Here is a 19,218-nt window from a genome sequence, read left to right as displayed (position 1 = left end):
GCCAGTAAAGCGAGATGAGTGCCGCAACCCCAGAGTCACCCACGACTGGACCTAACGGTCAGGGGTCCCTTTACCTTTTACTATGGAGTTCAGTGGAGATTGCTTTCAAATAAGCATCCATAGGATTGCAGTCTTACAATCAAAATATAGTTATGAGCAGCTGGAAGTTAGACTGCTTTGTAATTGGAATATGGCAGTTTCCCCATCCACCCATTGTTTGAACTGAACAATGAGCTCACCTGTGTACTGACGATCTTCTGATCAGCAAGCCCAAGAGGCTTAGTGGTTTAGACCACAGTGCCATCCGCTCACAAGCTCCTTTACCTAGACTGCTTCGTAATTGGAATATGGCAGTTTTCCCATCCACCCATTGTTTGAACTGAACTGAACTGAGAGTTTTATTCTCTCTCTCTCTCTTTTTAAATGAAACTTTGTGGGCTAATGCAGTGGTTCTCAAACTTTTTTTCTCTGGGCCAAGCTTTCAGAATAAAACTGTGCTTGTGTCACAGTGAATTTTTTTTACTGATAAGATAAAAATTGGAGAACACAATGCCACCCAATGCTATTCCTGTTTGCATTAAAGTCATAGTAGTCATAGCCAGATTATTTGTATTCAGTTTTTTGGTATATTAAGTGTGCTGGGATTTCTGGTTATGCGAGGGGGTCTCCTAACAACTCTCAGTGCCCTTAAAGTTCCCAGGATTCTTTAGTGGAAGCCACTTTTTTTCATATGGTATAAGAGTCTTTGGGGGTGAGCCATGATTGTTCAAGTAGTATAAAATTTACAGTGTGATTGTGATCCCAATTATAGTCAAGGTCCCTAACACACAAACACACACCTGTTACTATATAAAAGACAATTTAGTAATAAATGAATAATACAATAACATAGCTAGACAATTAAGAATGCTTAATACCAGCAAGTGCAAAGTGAAGCTCATTCTGGTCTGAGCAGTAGTAGCAACTGCAGAAGCCAGTCCTTAGCACCTGGTGTAATAATAATAATAATAATAATAATAATAATAATAATAATAATAATTTAATTATTTATACCCTGCCCACTCTGGGCGGCTTCCAACAAAACACTAAAATACAATAACCTATTAAACATTAGAAGCTTCCCTAGACAGGGCTGCCTTCAGATGTCTTCTAAAAATTTATTTTAAAAGTTTGTTAGTAGGAAAAGAATGAGAAACACTTCAGGCTTATGTAAAATGGTAGCAAAGCTCTCTCTTCTGGTGATGGTGGGAAAAGCAACATCAGAACGAGCCCTTTAGAAAAACTGTGAAGAGGGAGGAGAGGCAAATATTAATAGGAACAGGGTAAAACACCCTGTGTCCATGGGCGTAGCCAAGGGGGGGACAGGGGGGCAGCTGCCTCTGAATCAATATAAATCAATACAAATCTGAAGTTCTGCCCCCCCCCAAAAAAAAACCTGCTCCCAAACAAAAAATCCTGGCTATGCCCATGCTGCGCTCTATGATTAGTGGCAGGTGGCAATGGTGATGGTAAGCCACAGTGTTCTTAAGAATAGTATCCCTAGGTAACTGTGCACAGGAATCCAGCCTCATTGTCTAAATGTGCTTAGGACTGCAACCTTGAGTTCTGGTCCTATATATGTTTACTCACAGAAGCAAATCCAGTTGAGTTTAGCATGGTTATACCCATGTAAGTAGCTCTAGAAATGTATTGGGCATCAGGTTCTGAATATGTTTTCCTAGGAAAGGATCCCTGTGGATAATGTGGTAAGGCTTTGTGCCACTTGAAAACAATGGACAGCTCATATAAAACATGCCAACATTTAATTTTCTAAATTATAGAGGAATGCATGATATGAAGGCATTTGTGCTTTGCCAGTGGAAGTCAAAAGCTACAGCTGATGGAGCATGTGTGAAAAGAACATGTTATTTCCATAGTTGCTACTTCTGATCCATGTTATTTCCACAGTTGATATGTCACCCTAACTGTATCTACTCAGCTGTGGCAATGTGCAGGAAGCATCCAGTACATACAAAACAGTAAATTACATCCTTAACACAATTCTGTAATGCCCACAGAGAAAGCATTAAGCGAAAAACAAACCAAGCATTAGCATGTTAGGAAATAAAAATGGGAGAAATTAAGCCTGCATCGCTGAAGTGCAAATAAACACAAAAGGAACAGATGCTCAGACCAAAAATGGGTTGTAGGCACAAGAATATGGGCACAATTAACTGCAGGTGCAAAACCAGAGACCCAGCTGCAAAACTCCCATGGTTTCACACTGAGATATATATTTTTGTTGGGGTACTCAGTCCCATGCAAGATATCAGCAAGTGTTAATATTCACCAAACATGATCTTGGGCAGCCTGGTCCTATGGTCCAGCTAAAATGGATATCCTTGGGAACCAATGTTTCTTCATTTCAAAATCTCTCTCTTGTGCTAATGATCAGAAAGCTGTTGAGTAAGATAATGTGTATTATTATTATTATTATTATTATTATTATTATTATACTGCCCTAAACCCTGAGGTTTCAGGGCAGTTCACATAGAAAGATCACAGTATATAAACTTAAAATAAAAGCAAAAACCAAATAATACCTCCTGCATCACAGGAGTAGAAATTTGACAACTTTTCAGCAGGCTAAAGGTGGAGTGACAAGGGCTGCAGGCAGGGAGCTTTTTACAGAAGGTGGCTTCTCCTACTATGCAACCCCAATTTTGAATTGTGGCAGGGGAATCATGCACATAGGATACATTTGTGCATGCAGTTTCCTATCCGGATGGGAAAAGGCACATGGAAGCCAGCTTCCATGTATATAGAGTTCAGATATAGATTTCAGCTCATTTAATAACTGGATAAAGGTAATCAGATTTTGAAATAATAATTACAAAGTTTGTCATATCCCCTATTATATTGTCTAGATATTGAACTGTATCCAATTGTGATTTGTAAATAATCTCTATCTCTCTTGTAGCTACCACTATTGCATCATGTGAGCACACACATGTAGTACATGAAGAATGATGTATATTGCTGATAATCTACTTTTCTAACCCAGAGGTCAGCAAACTTTTTCTGCAGGGGGCCGGTCCACTGTCCCTCAGACCTTGTGGGGGGCTGGAATAATTTTTTTGGGGAAATCCCCCCCCAACCGACTCTCCCCTCCCTTCTTCACAGCACCAGACGAGCCCCGGTGACTGCTTACCTGTGCCTTGCGAGTGGCAGGGGCTGGTGGCGGTGAGATGATGAGTGGTGCGAAAGGGCTGTCTCCGTAAAGGGCTGCTTAAAATGGTGCTTAACCAATTGCGGTTCAACAAAGCCCAGCCCCCTTCCTCCTCTAGGCAGGGCAGGGAGAAGCCAGGAGGGAGGGAGGAGGCGCCGCTATGGTGTGTGTGTGAGGGGGGGGGTAATGGCGCATCCCGAATGATCAGAATCCCCACGCTGATCCACGCAGCAATTTCCGGACCATCCGTGGGCCAGATCCACAAGGCAATTGGGCCAGCTCCAGCTCCTGGGCCTTAGCTTGCCAACCCATGATCTAACCCCCTGCTGCAGAGCACCTGCACAAGCGACGCTGACACAAAACTCCACACATTAAGTAAAATAGAAACATCGCCACCAGACCCCACCCCAACCTACCATGGCCCCTCCACCTCTTCCCCCCTTTTTCTTCCTAATGTAACACTAATGTCTCAACAAATGAATCTGACCTGTAGAAAATGCAACTTGGAAAAAAAGAGACATTGCACATACTTTCGTAAACCAAGAAATCTTTAATAAAAAAGACATTTAAAAAAATGGAGGTGAGGTATGAATGCCTCCAAAAGAAGTGTGAGATTAAAACCAACGCTCAATATAACAACAAGGCAAGAAATGTTTCTTGTTTCTTCTGGAATGATATTGTCCATCACTGAGTTTTTAGAATCTAATTGGTGACATAATGCTTCAGGGTGGGGGGATAGTAATAATGAGCTACTATGCTACCAAGAGCAATAGAATGAAGAAATCAAAGTCTGCAGGAGGTGATAATAGAACTGTAACAACAATAGTTTCTCAGCACCCCAATAACCAAATAACCCATTTATAGATTAGTGCAGACTGTTAATATAGAATGTATGCTCTACATTGTATGTCAGACAAGTTATCGTGTGGATTCTAGCTTAATTCAGTGCCCTTATGTACACTTTTAATTCAACGTCCTTTTCTACTTGCTGACTCTTGAGACTATTAGCTCTACAAATGTCTTGCATTATTTGCACAGCCAAATAGAACTTTGCTTTGTTCATATTATCAGATATACTATTCTCTTCTGGTCTCTATTAAGCATTCAAATTCACATGACTTTGTTTACACAAAGCTGTGACATACTGATCTATCAATGTCTCTCTTGAGAATTGATTTCATGTACAAACAATGCTAGCTTTGGACACAGATTACAGCATTCTTTTCCCCTTTATATACGGGGCTTTTAGCTTTTGCTGCAGGTATGAAGTTCCTAAACAGAAGAGAATAAAGCTACCTGGCAAGTTAATAAAAGAAAACAAATCTAGACCAGACCAATTTATGTATTTTTGAAGGCAATTCTATCATCAAATATGTATGTTTACAAACATATATAACCTAAAAGCAAGATAGGATAGAACATTGAAGTTGAAAACATTCGTCTTTTCCTTACAAATTAAAATGTGGGTAAACTTTTTATGTTGCTGCTTAATTAAAATTGGGTAGGGGCAGCAACATGCACCACCAGCGTGGCAAAACACATGTCTGCAGTGTATTCATGTCCATTTGTAATGGCAAGGCATGCCCTATAATGAGAAATGAATCTGAGGAATCTAATGCTGCTCATCCAAGCTCACTGTGGAAAAAGAAAGGAAGTAGGAGTTCGTGAGCATTCTCCAGTGACATCTTCTGCTGTCTCATATCTAAGTTGTTGGCAGAGGGATAGTGGCTTGCTGGACTAAAGCAAGCACAACCCTGCTTGAAACAGGCTGTGAGCAGGGCTGTCCTTGCACCAATCCTGCTTGTAGCAGCTTTTGGTGATCACTCCTGCTTGAATTGCACACATCACCTCTACTAACAACTGAACAAAGCTATAGCCTCACATGATGTATCTGTTGCATTTGTCAACCCTCCATGAGTGCTGAACTGAGGCTGTGTTCATATAACTATGTTATCTGCAAAAAATCAATAAATAACATTTTAAAAGGCTTGTCCTAGTCAATACCATTCAAGTGAAATATTTGCAGTGACACTGTCATTGTTTTTTAGTGTGTGCTGTTGTTTGTCTTTTCAAATTTTAGAACAGAAAATGTAACACTTATAATATTGATTATCCTTTCTCCCGAGGCCAGCATAAAATGTGTGAATATGCTAGCAAAATTAATATTTCATTGAAGGAAGGATTACATTTCCTATACAGTTACAGCTACACATGTAAGTTAAATTATTTGAACTATGATTTTGGCAATGTTATATGCTTGGGTAATTTCCAGCTTCTCGTCGCATGGTGCAAGGTAAGGAATCAGCATTAGGACAGGCTGTCAGAATGCTTTCACATGGTTCTAGAACACACATTCTTTAGGACAGGTTCTGAAGGCAGGCTTATTAAAGCTAAGGCATCTACATCTGGGCAATGCCTGAATGAGAAGACCATTTGCATTCCTAACCAATTTCACTGGCTGGCACAGAAATAGGACTTCAGACACAGATCTTAGATTGCCAGCAGGATCACACAGATGCAGGGCGCAAACTATTTAAGAATTAAAAGTTAATGACGAGAGCCCGGGTGCTGGTGAACAGCTGGAAGTAAAGCCCCACCATGGGCAAGCACAAGGCATGGAGACCCCCCCTCCCAGATGGAGGCAGTCCTGGAACAGCGCTCCAACCTGAGTTCCTGCTTCCTGTTGACTCAAGCCCTGACACCCAGGTGGCTGTGTTTTGCATTAAGTTTCTGAATCATCTTTGAGAGACTGCCACCACCCCCAACCCCCGAGCACTGAAGCAACCAAAGCTAGGCCATGATGTTCCAGATAGGGCCACAGCTGTCATAGCTGTCAACTTGTCCCTTTTCTTGCAAGGAATCCTATTATGAATAAGGGAATTTCCCTTTAAAAAAGTAAAACGTTGACAGCTATGGCTGATATACAAGCCTGAGAAGGTAGAATGCACTCCTTGCCACAACTGCTACCTGTACCTCTCAGACAGTAATGATATCTAGATACCTGTTTGTCTTGTTAACTATAAAACACCTGGTTAAGAAACAATTTTCCAAATTAATTGATATTGTTATAATTTGGCTGTCATTGGGGGGAATATTGGAAAATTAATAAAAACTTATTTGTAGAAGAAGAAACAATTTTCCATATGCCGTAAACTAGTGTTTCTGGGGGAATAATAATTGTTGCTGTAACGTGAGCACTTTTACAAGGCTTTTAAAATAGTCCTCAGTTTCTTATATGCCTTATTTATACACTGTACTTTCTGAATAAATAAAAATTACTGCTGAAGGAAGTCACTAAAGGGCTATTACTATTTAAAGTACTTTTGTCAACATTTTATCTACTTTCAACAGACATGGCTATTCCTTAAAATAATATGATGTATAATAGAAACAGCTATTAATCACAATATGTAATTATAAAGATGTACTGCCAGACCAGTACTTAAATGTACCATTGAACCATTATTTAAACCTCATTGGAATTAATGAGAAGTACAGAATAATATTTAAATTGTGTAAAAGCTCAAATTCTTGTCACCTTTTTGCCTCTCTCAGTATTAAAACTTTTATTCAGAAGTATGTTGCCAACCTCACAGATTATCAGATACTATGTTGGAATATGGCTGCAAGGAGAACCCATACTGATTTCATTAGACATTGAGTTAATGAGTTTTGCTATAATTCAGTGGATCTAGTGGCAAATAGGTATAGATTCCTAGCATTTATAATTAATACACTTGGAATCCATGGCTTTCTGTATGTATGATATTCAGCAACATACACATTCAGATTATATGCTTTTGATGACACACTCTTTGATAACATGCTATGGAAGGAAGAGCATAAACAATCTGAGTGAATAGTGAAAAAAATCACTGATCCAGTAATTGTATTCTCCAGTGTCTTAAATTGGTGGTTTTCAAACTGTTCCTAAGAACCCTGGGATTCCCTGGGATCTTCTCAGGAGGTTCTTAGTGTGAAAATACAGCAATGTCAGAAAGACATCTTATTCACCATAACTGAACTTCCTCTATGACCAGGGAAGGGGGACATGTCACTGATTTCAGTTCCCATCAGCTCCAGCCAGCATGTTCAGGGATGATGGGAGTTGTAGTCCAGCAATATCTGTTGAGCTGTAAATTCCCCACCCATATCCTACAATGTCTTATATTGAGAAAACACTGGACACATTATAGTGCTCAAGAGTCCATTTTGAGGATGAGCAATTACCTAAACCTTTGTGGCTTCACTGGCACTCTAGAACAGGATAGCGATGTAATGCTCTCCAGATATTGTTCTATTACAACTCCCATCAGCCCCAGCCAGCATAGCCAATGGGTCAGGGATGAAAAGAGTTGTAGTCCAACAACATCTGGAAGACAAAATGTTGGCTACCCCTATTCTAGAATGTGTTCTAGAATGCTACGCCACATATAGGGCTTCTGCAAGCAGGACCCAGCAACAAAATTATGCAGTATGGAGAGCTTCTGTTCATGGTTTCAGCCATTCCATTCTTCCTTCCAGTTTCCTGCCCCCCCCCCAACTGACCCCAAAGTATGTATTTAGTGTCTAGTGAGCATTCTCAGTCCTTGTTGACTTGGGTTTCTTCCTCCATTTTTATGTTTTTTTAGGGCAGGTACTACATTAAAGTCATTGATTTCTCCATTGATGTCTATGGGAGCTATCTTAAGTTCCTTTGAACATTTTCAAATCACTTTTTGGAGTGGAGCAGGAATAATAATAATAATTTTATTATTTATACCCTGCCCATCTGGCTGGGTTTCCCCAGCCACTCTGGGCAGCTTCCAACAGGATATTAAAAACACACTAAAAGGTCAAACATTAAAAACTTCCCTAAACAGGGCTGCCTTCAGATGTCTTCCAAAAGTCAGATAGTTGTTAATTTCCTTATGGGAGGGCATTCCACAGGGCGGGCGCCACTACCAAGAAGGCACTCTGCCTGGTTCCCTGTAACCTCACTTCTTGCAGTGAGGACTAGTCCTGTCCTATGACTTGCAAAGGTTGCAGTACTCTGAAAATGCCACGGCTTGTCTTTCTACACCGGTGGTTTTGCTTTATTTATTTGACATTTCTGCCTCTACCCCCCTGCAGTTGGCATGTATGGCATTATCTCATTTTATCTCCACAACAATTTTGTGTGGTAGGTTAGGGAAAGAGGTCATGACTTACCCAAGGCTATGCGGTGGCTTTGTGACTAAGCAGGGACTTGAATGTGGGTCTCACCCACTCTTGCCCAACACTTTATCCGCTTCATCCAAGTTGGTTCTTGTATAGTTATCAAGATTATTTGATGAATGCAAATGTTCTCTCTAGAAGGCTGGTGTCACTACAAAGCTAGCAGAAGTGCTGATATATTTGCAATCAATGTTTCCCATCATAGAACGGAGATTTCCCTAATCAGAAGAAAGGTATAAATATAGCACTGAGCTGGTGAACCATTGCAGCTAAGAATATGAACAATGAACTTAGGTCCCCTGCTTCAAATTTCACCTTGGCCTTAAACTCACTAGGCTACATTAGGCAAACCACAACCTCTCAGCCTCTGCATCTGCAATATGGGGATAACTGACCTACTTAGAGAGTTTTTTTAAGAATAGAGTATGAAACAATTCACCCATGGAAGGTGTTTTAATCTACTTTAGTTTTTTATTTTGATCCAAATGGGAATATATTGCTTTTCTATAACTTCCGTAACTTTTAAAACCATTTTCCATCTTAAAACTATTTTCCATCATCAGCCTAGATAGCTCAGTTGTTCGAGTGTGGTGGTGACAACGCCAAAGTTGCAGGTTCGATCCTCATATGGGACAGCTGCATATTCCTGCATTGCAGATGTTGGACTAAATGATCCTCAGGTTTCCTTCCGACTCTATGATTCTAATAAACTTTTATCTTGTTTCATAAACTTAGGTAGTCTCAGCTTGCTGTAAGCACTCTCATGCCTGGAAACCATACCTTGTGTTCCCTTGAGAGGCTTCAGGGAGACCCCAGGGGAGAGTTTAGGCTGATTCATAAGGGGTAGCCTGGTATATACACTCTCCACTTTTTTCTTGTAGCAATGACTTATTTAAAGTGAAAGAGTAGACTGAGCATAGGGGTACACTGTGTTTGCTAGGAACACTTTCCCCTCGGACAGCACAGGACGTAGGGTGGCCCAACACTTCTAATACTCCCTTTCCAATACCCCTTTCCCTGAGTAGTGCAGGAAATTGGAAATCCTGCAGGTGAGCAAAACTTTTTTACAATTCAGTATGTTATGTATCTTCAGGTAAAACAGAATCATGAGTGCTGATAGCATCTTTATCTGTTTAACGTTATAGCTGGGAGCTGTTATGCTCTGAAGCTGCTCACTGGCACTGTCTGTCAAACCCACTGCCTCAGCTTTCAAAAGCTGTACTTGTCAGTTTCCATATTATGCACATATCACATGGTAAATCAAATGGTTGAAGAAAAACAATCAGTACCAACCCCCCCTCAAAAAAACAGCCAAAGCAGAAGACCTATGAAACATTATAAAAAGGTAAAGGGACCCCTGACCATTAGGTCCAGTCGTGGCCGACTCTGGGGTTGCGGCGCTCATCTCGCTTTACTGGCTGAGGGAGCCGGTGTACAGCTTCCGGGTCATATGGCCAGCATGACTAAGCCGCTTCTGGCAAACCAGAGCAGCACACGGAAACGCCGTTTACCTTCCCGCCGGAGCGGTACCTATTTAATCTACTTGCACTTTGATGTGCTTTCCAACTGCTAGGTTGGCAGGAGCAGGGACTGAGCAACGGGAGCTCACCCCGTCGCTAGGCTCTGTGGTTTAACCCGCAGCGCCACCTGCGTCCCCATGAAACATTATAGAATGGTATAAAAGCATATGTGGGGTTTTCTTTTTTAAGCCAGTTTGTCTGTCACTTGCTCTCACTGCTCATTTGCACCTGTGGATCTCCTTTATCAGGACAGTTAAGGATTTAACATTCCAAACAACTCCTACTAGCACTGATTATTTTTCATATTGTAATGGCAGGTTAGATACTTCACAAAACAACAAATGATGTGCTCCCTCTTCCATTTCAACCCCCTTTCGCAAAACTCTACTTTCTCTACCCTTCATGCTCCCCATCCATCACTGTGGTCATTGCTTCAGTTAGAAGCGGCCACATACTGTATAACGTTTTCATTAGATTGTATCACCTATATACGGACTGTTGGCAGTTTAGACTGCAATTCAAAGTCCACTTACCCATGAATAAGCCCTACTGAATTCAATTGGACTTACTTCTGAGCAGACATGGTTCAGATTGCAGCCTTAATGATGAGACCTTGTTGGAGGGGTTTGTCAAACATTTGGACATTGGAAAGAGTATAAAGTATAATTAAGCCATACTAGTAACCTTTGATGAGAGATGTTTAGGCCCTGCCCCAGGTTTTAGGAACCCTGGATGTGTTTCTATTGGTAACCCCCCACAATGGTGGTACTGCCAGACTTCCCCTCTCTTAAACAAGTAAACAGTCAGGTAGGCTTACCTGTTGACAGTGATGTAAAGAGCTAGGAGACAAGTGACCACTGATTAGCAGCTTGTAGCTGACACATTTTATCTTCCACAGCACTGTTGGCAGCTGCCAGGCACCCACCTGAGCTAAGTATCCCTTTTGCTCCCAGGCCATTACAGTGATACCCTGGCAGGTAAGCACACCTGGTGGAATCGCTGCCAAGTGATGGCTGGGGATGGTGACAGACGTCCAGGCAAAGCATCAGCTCAGCTATCCCCTGCTAGAGTGTGTGGCTGGTAGCAATTGCCCCCGTATGCTGAACACCAATGCTGGGCTTGTAGATGCTGTTGCTGGCCAAAAAACTTCAGTATTTTTTTTTTTTAAGATTCAGCATTCAATTTTTAAAAGACTATTCTAAAAGAGTCAGGATAGTATAGTGGTTAGAGTGTCAGACTACGGCTCAGGAGACCCCCGTTCAAATCCCCCCTCAGCCATGAAGCTCACTAGGTGTCCTTGGCCATTCACTATTTCTCAGCCTAACCTACCTCACAGGGTTATTATGAGGATAATGGGGGGGGGGGGCGACCCTCAACACTGTCTTGAGCTCCTACCAGGAAAAGTGAGACGTGAAAACTAATTAATAAAATGGGGGATAAATAAATAAAAAACTCTGAGGAAAGTAAGATGAAAATGAATTATTCCATCTGTAATACATGTTAACCCCCCCCCCACATATTTGTAGTTATTTATAACATCCAAAGGGATGTCAAAAGATTTGAGTTTCCCCCCACCCCATCAGCTGCGGCTGTTCATATGCCATGTGCTCAGGTGTTACCAAACACCTCTCATCTTTTATTATAATTAAACGGGTCAGTTTTACACAAATATCTACAGTTTCCCCTTCAGTGATTTGAAGTTACAGGTACACGATTCATGGAATATAGCCTAACGGCTCAATCCTCTGTCTTTCTCAGATTAAAAAGTCCCATCATGTTCAGTGGGACTGACTGTTAGCCAAGTGTGGCTAATGAGTTGAACCTGACTTGAGAGCAAGCTCCATTTCTTAGTGGTACTTACTTTTGAGTAAACAAGCATAGGATCAGGTTGTATGTCTGATATGAATTACTGGGCACTAGGCTTTTCATCCTATTTTCTTAATTTACTTTTTAAAGAACTGAAACTTACTTAATGGGAGATATAAAGCACTGTCTGCCTCAGGAAAATGTGTCCCAGTGGTGATATTAGACAAAAAGCATGAAAAATGTTTTTCAAAACACTAGAGTGCATAAAGCATTAATGAACATTAATGTCTAGAACTGCATATATTACATGAAAAAGGATGTGTATGTGTTTAAATTACAAATCACATTCTTTATGTTCTTATGGTTTTTTGGGTTTATTTATTTTTTAATAGCAGTTCTGTTTTTTTAAAAATTGCATCATGGAGTGACATATATTTCTGAATACACAAATTAATGTTTAAAAGATTATGAGAATCTTTAAAAGCCAATAATTTCTTTAAAATCTCATATTAAGTGTGATCTATCTGTCTGATTCTTGGGTTCTGTATGCTTTGGCACAACAGTAGAAACAGAATCATTTCTCTTCATACTCCTGAGAGAAACTTCACTGGACCGTACCATTACCCAGATAAAAAAGGAAGGTGACTTATTGTTATCCATTAATTTTGATATTTCTTTTTTTAAAATGTTATAAATGAATCCATAATATCATTGTAAAAATGTTAAAGTATACATCTATGAAATAAAACGGTCAAACCTGAGGTAAATATTTGAGGGCAAATATGGACTCTTTCCTAAAAGTTGTTTAGTGGGCTAGTCTGTTGTCTGAGGGGAATAAAAAGGTGAAGGATTTCTTCAAGTCAAAGGGCCACTCTGGAAATCTTACAGGGCTTCATAGCTATATCTTAGGAGACTTTATGAGTCTCTCTTAATTATTTTGAGGATATAGCATATTGTAAGGTCTGTTGGGAGCACCATTTGACATCAATATCACTATTCTCTCTCCCCCCCCCCCCCAATTCAAGCAAGGGTAATTTCCAGATTTTCTTCATGATAATGAGATAAAAAAAGGGAAATATCAAGAGACACATTTGCTTAAATGTTGTTCACTGCTTTGCGTATTTGTAATTAAAAGGTGGTTTTGAAGTGTATTTAATGAGCAAGCATTATTCAGCCCATATGAGAGACAAGGATTACCTTCTGAGTAATTGATGGCAATGAGCAGGTGAGGAGAGAGTAATTTCTAAACACACCTAATATAAACTGAGTAAAACACATAGTTGTGGTGTTGTTGTTTTTTAAAAAAAGATTAATCACGTGAAATTAGTTCTCTGAAGTCCTATGGGGCAGTTGTTCTCTTAATCCTTGCTAAGTTCTATAGGATTTAAATATTTTGGATTTTTTTTAAAGGTACTCTGAGGAGATGTTTGGCTGGATCATATGGGTTTACCTAATGATGGGCCTTTTGTTTATATGCTTCCAGAATGGCTGAAAACTTTAATAATGTAGTGCTATGCATGTCTACTCAGAAGTAAGACCCATTAAGAACCATTAAATTCAATGGAGCTTACCATCAAGCAAGTGTATATAGAATTTCAGACTTAAATCAATTCAGGATTTTAATGTTTGTATGTTGTTTTATCGTATATTTGAATGCTGCTTATTTTTTTATGATATTATGCAATCTAGAATTTTTCTCAGATAAAAAATTTAAAGGTCCTAGATGCAGAATAGACTCACTGAAATGAATGGACAAGTTACTGGACTCTATTTCAGTACATCTACTCGGAGAATGACTAATATCTCACCATCATTAGCAATTGGTGACTGGCTTTTCATTGTTAAAGGGAAATTATAGGTTATAAGCACTGTTATCGCATATTAAAACTTTTAAACGTTCTATTTTAGGTATTATTACTTAAAACATGGATTTGCAGTGCATCATTTTTGTGGAAGAATAAAGAATCACAAATTTATGACAAGGTAAGGAGGAAGCAAGAAAAGGTAAGAAAATACAAATGCTTTTCTGTCTGAAACTTCCAACATTCAGCTTCATAGGATGGCCCCAAGTATTATGAGAAAGAGAGAAAAAATTCACTTTCTCCATAGTATGCATAATATAATGGCTCCTAATAACCCTTCCCTTTCAAATGAAAAAAAGCCCAAAATGATGTTTTGAACACAGGGGAATTGCTCCAGCCGCTTGATAATTTCAATTGTCCTTTTCCAGTTGCATGAATTCAGGAGAAGGTGTCACCCCCCCCCCCGGGCATGGAGGGTGGTAAAGTAGGCCCAGACCCAAGGACATGATAGAGTCCTACTCTTTCTCATTTGATATTAATTGTGTGGGGAAATTAAATGTCCAAAGAGAGCTATTGTATTCTAAAAACATTACACCATGACAAATAGAAGAATGTGTGAAAAATGCAAAAAAATGAATATTTTTCTGCTCTGCTGCATGAATATTTTGACATATCTACACAAAGTAACTATGAAACTATCTTAGATAACACTCAGTTCTTATTACTTTAAATTATTTCATTAACCCAAGTATTTCCTAAATTGCAAAATGCTATACAAATGCAAATTAATCATCTTCAATTCCAGATTATATTCCAGTCTAAAAAGCTATTTGTGTTCATGAATGCTGTTGCCTGAGTCTTTGCCTTTAAAGTAAAAGACTATTATTTGGGCTTCTTGCAAGCTAGGCTTGGTTAACTTGCCCAAGGCTATACTGTGAATTTCAGAGTCAAGTAAGAATTTGAACCCAGATTTTGGTATTCCAACTCAACACTCTCTTAGCGAGGGTATTACTCATTTTGTACTACTGATACGTCTGGTGTAATGTTTCCGACATCTAGAAGTAACAAAAGCCTCAGTAGTTTAGACCAGGGGTCAGCAACCTAAGGCCCATGGGCTGGAAGCAGCCCGCAGAGGTCGTTCAACCAGCCCACAAACAGAGCTGCCCGCTCGCGTGCTGCGATAAACTGGTGCAGTGTGGCATGGGGACCCGCTTCTGCGGTGCCGGAAATCACACCTGCGCAAGCGCAGACGTTCAAAATCGCATCTGCGCAGACACAGATGCCGAAAATTGTGCGGGGGGAGGGCCCACGATCCAGCCCATGGAGGGATCTCTGCCGAACAGATCCGGCCCAGGCAAGATAAACCTTGCTGACCCCTGGTTTAGACCACAGCACCACCCACTTGGTGGTTTGAATCCAAGTGACGGGGTTTGCTCTTGTTGCTCTGTCCCAGCTCCTGCCAACCTTAGCAGTTCAAAAGCATACCAATGTGGGTAGATAAATAGGAACCGCTGCAGCGGGATGGTAAGCAACATTTCTGTGCACTCTGGCACTCGTTACAGTGTCCCGCTGTGCCAGAAGTGGTATAGTCATGCAGGCCACATGACCCTTAATGCTGTCTGTGGACAAATGCCAGCTACCTCGGCCTGAAGCAAGATGAGCGCCACACCCCATAGTCAAATTTGACTGGACTTAACCGTCCAGTGGTCCTTTACCTTTAGAAGTATCAATTTCAATAGAAAAATTGTTTATTGAAATTATTATATTAAATTATGCAAAAGGTATAACAGGTCTAGGAGCTTTGGTCACCAGGTATGCTCTTGATGGAAATAATATGCTTAATACATTCAGAAACAACTTTGTAAATAGGCTGTAACTCTGCAACTCATGATATTATATATGATGCTCAGTACAGTATTTATGTTGTTCACCCTGCATCTAAACTTTCAGAGTAGTGCTGATTTCTGTATTAATTACAGGGCAGCATGGATATGTTAGTGTCTGTTTCTGGATTCATTTTCAGAATGCAGGTTTGCAAATAAGGGAATTTCCTGCTAAGGTTGCCTAGAAATAACTCAAAAGTTTTCTGGGCTTTTTGTGCTTTTTCCACAGGAGGGCACAATTTGGCTCTTTACATTTATACTTAGTATGAACAGTCTACATTTTAAAAAGGAAATCCTGACTGCACAAGGCAAAGTGTATCTGAGCAGATATTCTTTGGACCTGTCTTATTAAAATATATTAATATTTCAATATCTGAGAAAACCACATTTAACTAAACTTGTTTTGTTATAGTCTTCAAACTATGTTTTAATGTATAGACCTGACTGAATGAAAACCTGTAAAGGGTGGTACTACTCAGAGTAGACCCACTGAAATTAATGAATATGACTAAGTTAGGTCCATTAATTTACTTAGGTTTATTTAAGTAACACCCTAAATTTAAATTTAAGAGCACAACTACATACAGTTTATGACCAAACAAGTATTTAGCTTGTAAATAATTTACAGATGAAATATGAGATTAATTCTTATGCTTTTTTTGCAACATACTTTAAATTGCCTGCAAATACTTTTTACCAACATTTTTCTCAGAATACATCTTATGTGAAGAAATTAAATTCATAACATTTCAACCTATATTTTATACAAGTCAAGTATTCTGGATTTTTTAACAAAAAAAATCACCATACCATAATTCCTAAACATATAGTAAATGAAGAATTTAATGACACTTTTAGTTAATGGAGAAATGTGCTACCCCTAAGTTTCTGCATCGAAACAATCTGCTTGTGGGTATACTACTGCTTTGGTATCTAGGACCTACTACCTGTAATAATACTTGAAAACACATACAATTTTAAAAAGTTAGTGTCTCTTCTCTACAAACTGTGCAATTATTTTTCAGGATAAATGATACCTAACACGTTTTGGTCACTACCTGGCAAATATGTCTAATTTTGTCTTTACTAAATCTCTTTGAAACAAATGAAACTGAATTTTCATTGCTTTGACTTGAATGTCCTATATGATCCTACACATATTTAGTCAGGAAGTCCTACTGTGTTCAGTGGGAATCATTCCCAGGTAAGTGTGTATGGCATTAGTCATGACTAACTGTAGCAGCATTCTAGGTCTTTAAATCTGGAGTATATGTATATTTATTTCCTTATATTCAAAGACTTACAAGCCAGAATGTTACAAGTAGCTAAAATCATATTCCTATAGCACAATATGCATATACGTAAAACTATACCCTTAAAACTATACCCATCTACACACAAGAACATCTTGTTTGTATGTGCTCTTTTGAAACAGGGCCATAGTGCCTAATTTCTGGCAGAGGCTGGCCCTGGATTACTGCATTCAAACAACTACATGAGGTTGAGCTCTGAGCATTATGGAAAACTGACTCAAGTAGAAATACTGTATTTAAAAATTAGCACCTTGATTATATTGGGGGGGGGGGGTTGAGAGCTCCAAAGCACTGGAAAAAAAAGCAGGCAATTGAGCCAATTTATATGAATTCCACTTCGTTCCTATTCCATAATCTCACAAACTAAAACAATTTACCTGAAGAGAAAATAGATAGGCTTTCAAGTCCGTCAATGTCCCCTTCTTCCAAGGCTGCTTTCTCAACCCATTATTACACTATTTGCAAGAAATCTGTCAACAACCATCTCAATTTTCCAGCGAAGGAGCCTTCATTTCAATATCACGGATTCCCCTCTCAACGCTATTTCAGAAAACACGGTTTTGGAAAAGCATGCCCATCTGGAAACCAGAATTTTCAACAGTGAGAACTTCAAATCCGACGATATGGCGATCAGAATCAACACCTTATAAAAGCACACATGCACGCACGAACGAGAAATTTAATAAAAGAAAACCAGGCGTAAACGGAAACAAGCTTCCAATATTCCATCTGGATATGAAAGAATGCAGCAGGTATTCCCCCACCCCCCTTTTCTAAATTTCCACTCATCCTCTTCCTTGGGAGTTCTTCGTATTTTCAATCCTCTTCATGTGGCTTTTATCATTTTTAAAAGATAGAAAAAATGGACAATTTATTTTGCTTAAGTATTTCAGTCGTGTGCCTCATCTTGACAGTTCGTAGATCTTCTCCTCGTAACATCAGGCCTTTATTTGCAAACTCCAGCCTTCCGTATATACATACAGCAAAACAGAGGAGTGGGGGAAAGAAAGAAAGAAAAACGGATAAAAAGAGAAAAGCAAAGCACCCATATACGCAACTCGGAGCTGCCATCAGCTGTCTGCGCGGCGACGCAGACTGAAGAGCCTCCCCAGCGAGTGCATGGATGGATCTCTCGGCTTAGGGAGGCAGGAAAGCAGTGAGCAAGCGAAACAGAAGCAGCAACAGAAGAAGGAGAGGGAGAGAGAAAAAGGGGAGGTTGTTGGTGTTTGGCGCCGGTGGAGGGAGTCATTCCTACAGCTGCACTTCCGGTCGGCATTTTGTTCTGAGAGGGAGCGAGACCGACGCTCACATTCACGCAGGCTCCTTTTCCCCTCTCTCTCTTCTCTCTCTCCTCCCTCCCCATCTCCTCCCTCCCCGGTACCGACTCACCGTGGCCTAAGCAGTCCCCTCCCTGCCCCGCCCCACCCGCCCGCGTACACAGAGGAGGCGGAGAGGCGGCGGCGGTGGTGACGGCGGCGGAAGAGAAGGAACAAGCCGCGGCAGAGGAGATTCCCCCTCCTCCCTCCCCCCTCCCTCCCGCTCGCTCGCTCCTCTCCTCCCTCCCCTCCCGGGGTTGGTCGGTCGGTCGGTCGGTCGTTCGGTGCGTGAGGTGTTTATCGAATCCGGCTCGGCCCCGGCCCGTGTGGATGTTGGCGGCGTGAATCGGGCTTGGTGGGAGGACGACGGCAAGGAGGGGAAGGAAGAAGAAGAAGAAGAGGAGGAGGAGGAGGAAGAAGAAGAAGAAGAAGAAGAGGAGGACGGCGGCGGCGGCAGCGGGGAGGACGGCAAAGACGACGACGGCGGCGGCGACTTAAGGGATTCGCTTCGGCCGCTCCCGCCCGTCCCCGGCTCTACATGTTCGCTGCACTGAGGAGGAGACGGAAGAGGAGCCAGCCCCCCTCCCGGCCCGGATTATTGTTGTTATATTATCTCCCCTCCTCCTCTCGCTCCGCGGCGGCCCAGCGGCGGATCCTCTGAGGAGGGAGGGGGGCGGATTTTTCTCCTTCCTCCTTCCCCCCCCCGCCACCGCTTGGATTTCGGTTGGCTTCAGACGGTGTTTTGCTCAGGTAAAAGCCCCCCCTCTTCCCCCCCTTTCAGGTTTCTCCTCTTCCTCCTCCTCCGCGAAAGGGTAGCCGCGAGCTGGGCCTCCTCTTAGGCGAGGCGGCCCAGTCAGGGGAATTAGCCTTTTCGGCCGGTGTGGGAAAAAGGAGAGGAGTGGGGCGGCGGGGGTGAGGGGAAGAGAAATAATGAGTGGCAGCCGAGGGGTGGGGGGTGTTTTCACGTTTCTCCCCGCCTCCGCCTCCTCCCGGGGTTTGGCGGAGGAGAGAATGGTTTCTGCCGAGCTGCTGGAGGAGCCCAAGCCCGGAGGAGGGCGCAGGCCCAGCGGCCAGCGCGTTCACTCCAGCTCGGGGATTAGAGAGGCGAGGTGGCTCCTGTGTGACAGGCCTCGGCGCCCGAGAGCAAGAGCGGGGAGGAGGAAACAATACAGTT

At 41.4% G+C, this 19,218-nt stretch overlaps 1 protein-coding gene and 1 long non-coding RNA gene across 10 annotated transcripts in view; one reads left to right on the top strand and one right to left on the bottom strand.

Annotated features, from left to right (window-relative positions):
• Positions 1-3,738: 3,738 nt before the first annotated feature.
• Positions 3,739-17,233, bottom strand: LOC310659586. Of its 3 annotated transcripts, XR_014502830.1 has the most exons (4): positions 11,786-12,472; positions 10,912-11,122; positions 8,399-8,622; positions 3,739-5,162 (listed from the first exon to the last, which is right to left on the bottom strand). It is a non-coding gene; the product is annotated as an uncharacterized lncRNA (long non-coding RNA). The 3 variants fall into 3 exon arrangements; XR_014502829.1 differs by lacking the exons at positions 10,912-11,122; positions 11,786-12,472 and adding an exon at positions 17,106-17,233; XR_014502831.1 differs by lacking the exon at positions 10,912-11,122.
• NIPBL (NIPBL cohesin loading factor) overlaps positions 12,552-19,218 on the top strand; it is a 129,168-nt gene continuing 122,501 nt past the window's right edge. The window contains exons 1-2 of one of the 7 annotated variants that reach the window (XM_083402579.1): positions 12,552-12,760; positions 13,639-13,734. The gene's annotated coding sequence lies outside the window, so the exon portion shown is untranslated. Of the gene's footprint in view, positions 12,761-13,638; positions 13,735-16,779; positions 18,795-19,218 lie in introns of those variants that run through there. The other 6 variants (XM_083402581.1, XM_083402580.1, XM_083402578.1 and 3 more) reach the window with 6 other exon arrangements.

The sequence above is a fragment of the Podarcis tiliguerta genome (genome assembly GCF_965153285.1).
Source record: "Podarcis tiliguerta genome assembly, chromosome: 11".
In the NCBI taxonomy this organism is placed as follows: Eukaryota; Metazoa; Chordata; class Lepidosauria; order Squamata; family Lacertidae; genus Podarcis; species Podarcis tiliguerta.
This window is presented reverse-complemented; position numbering and strand designations above follow the sequence as displayed.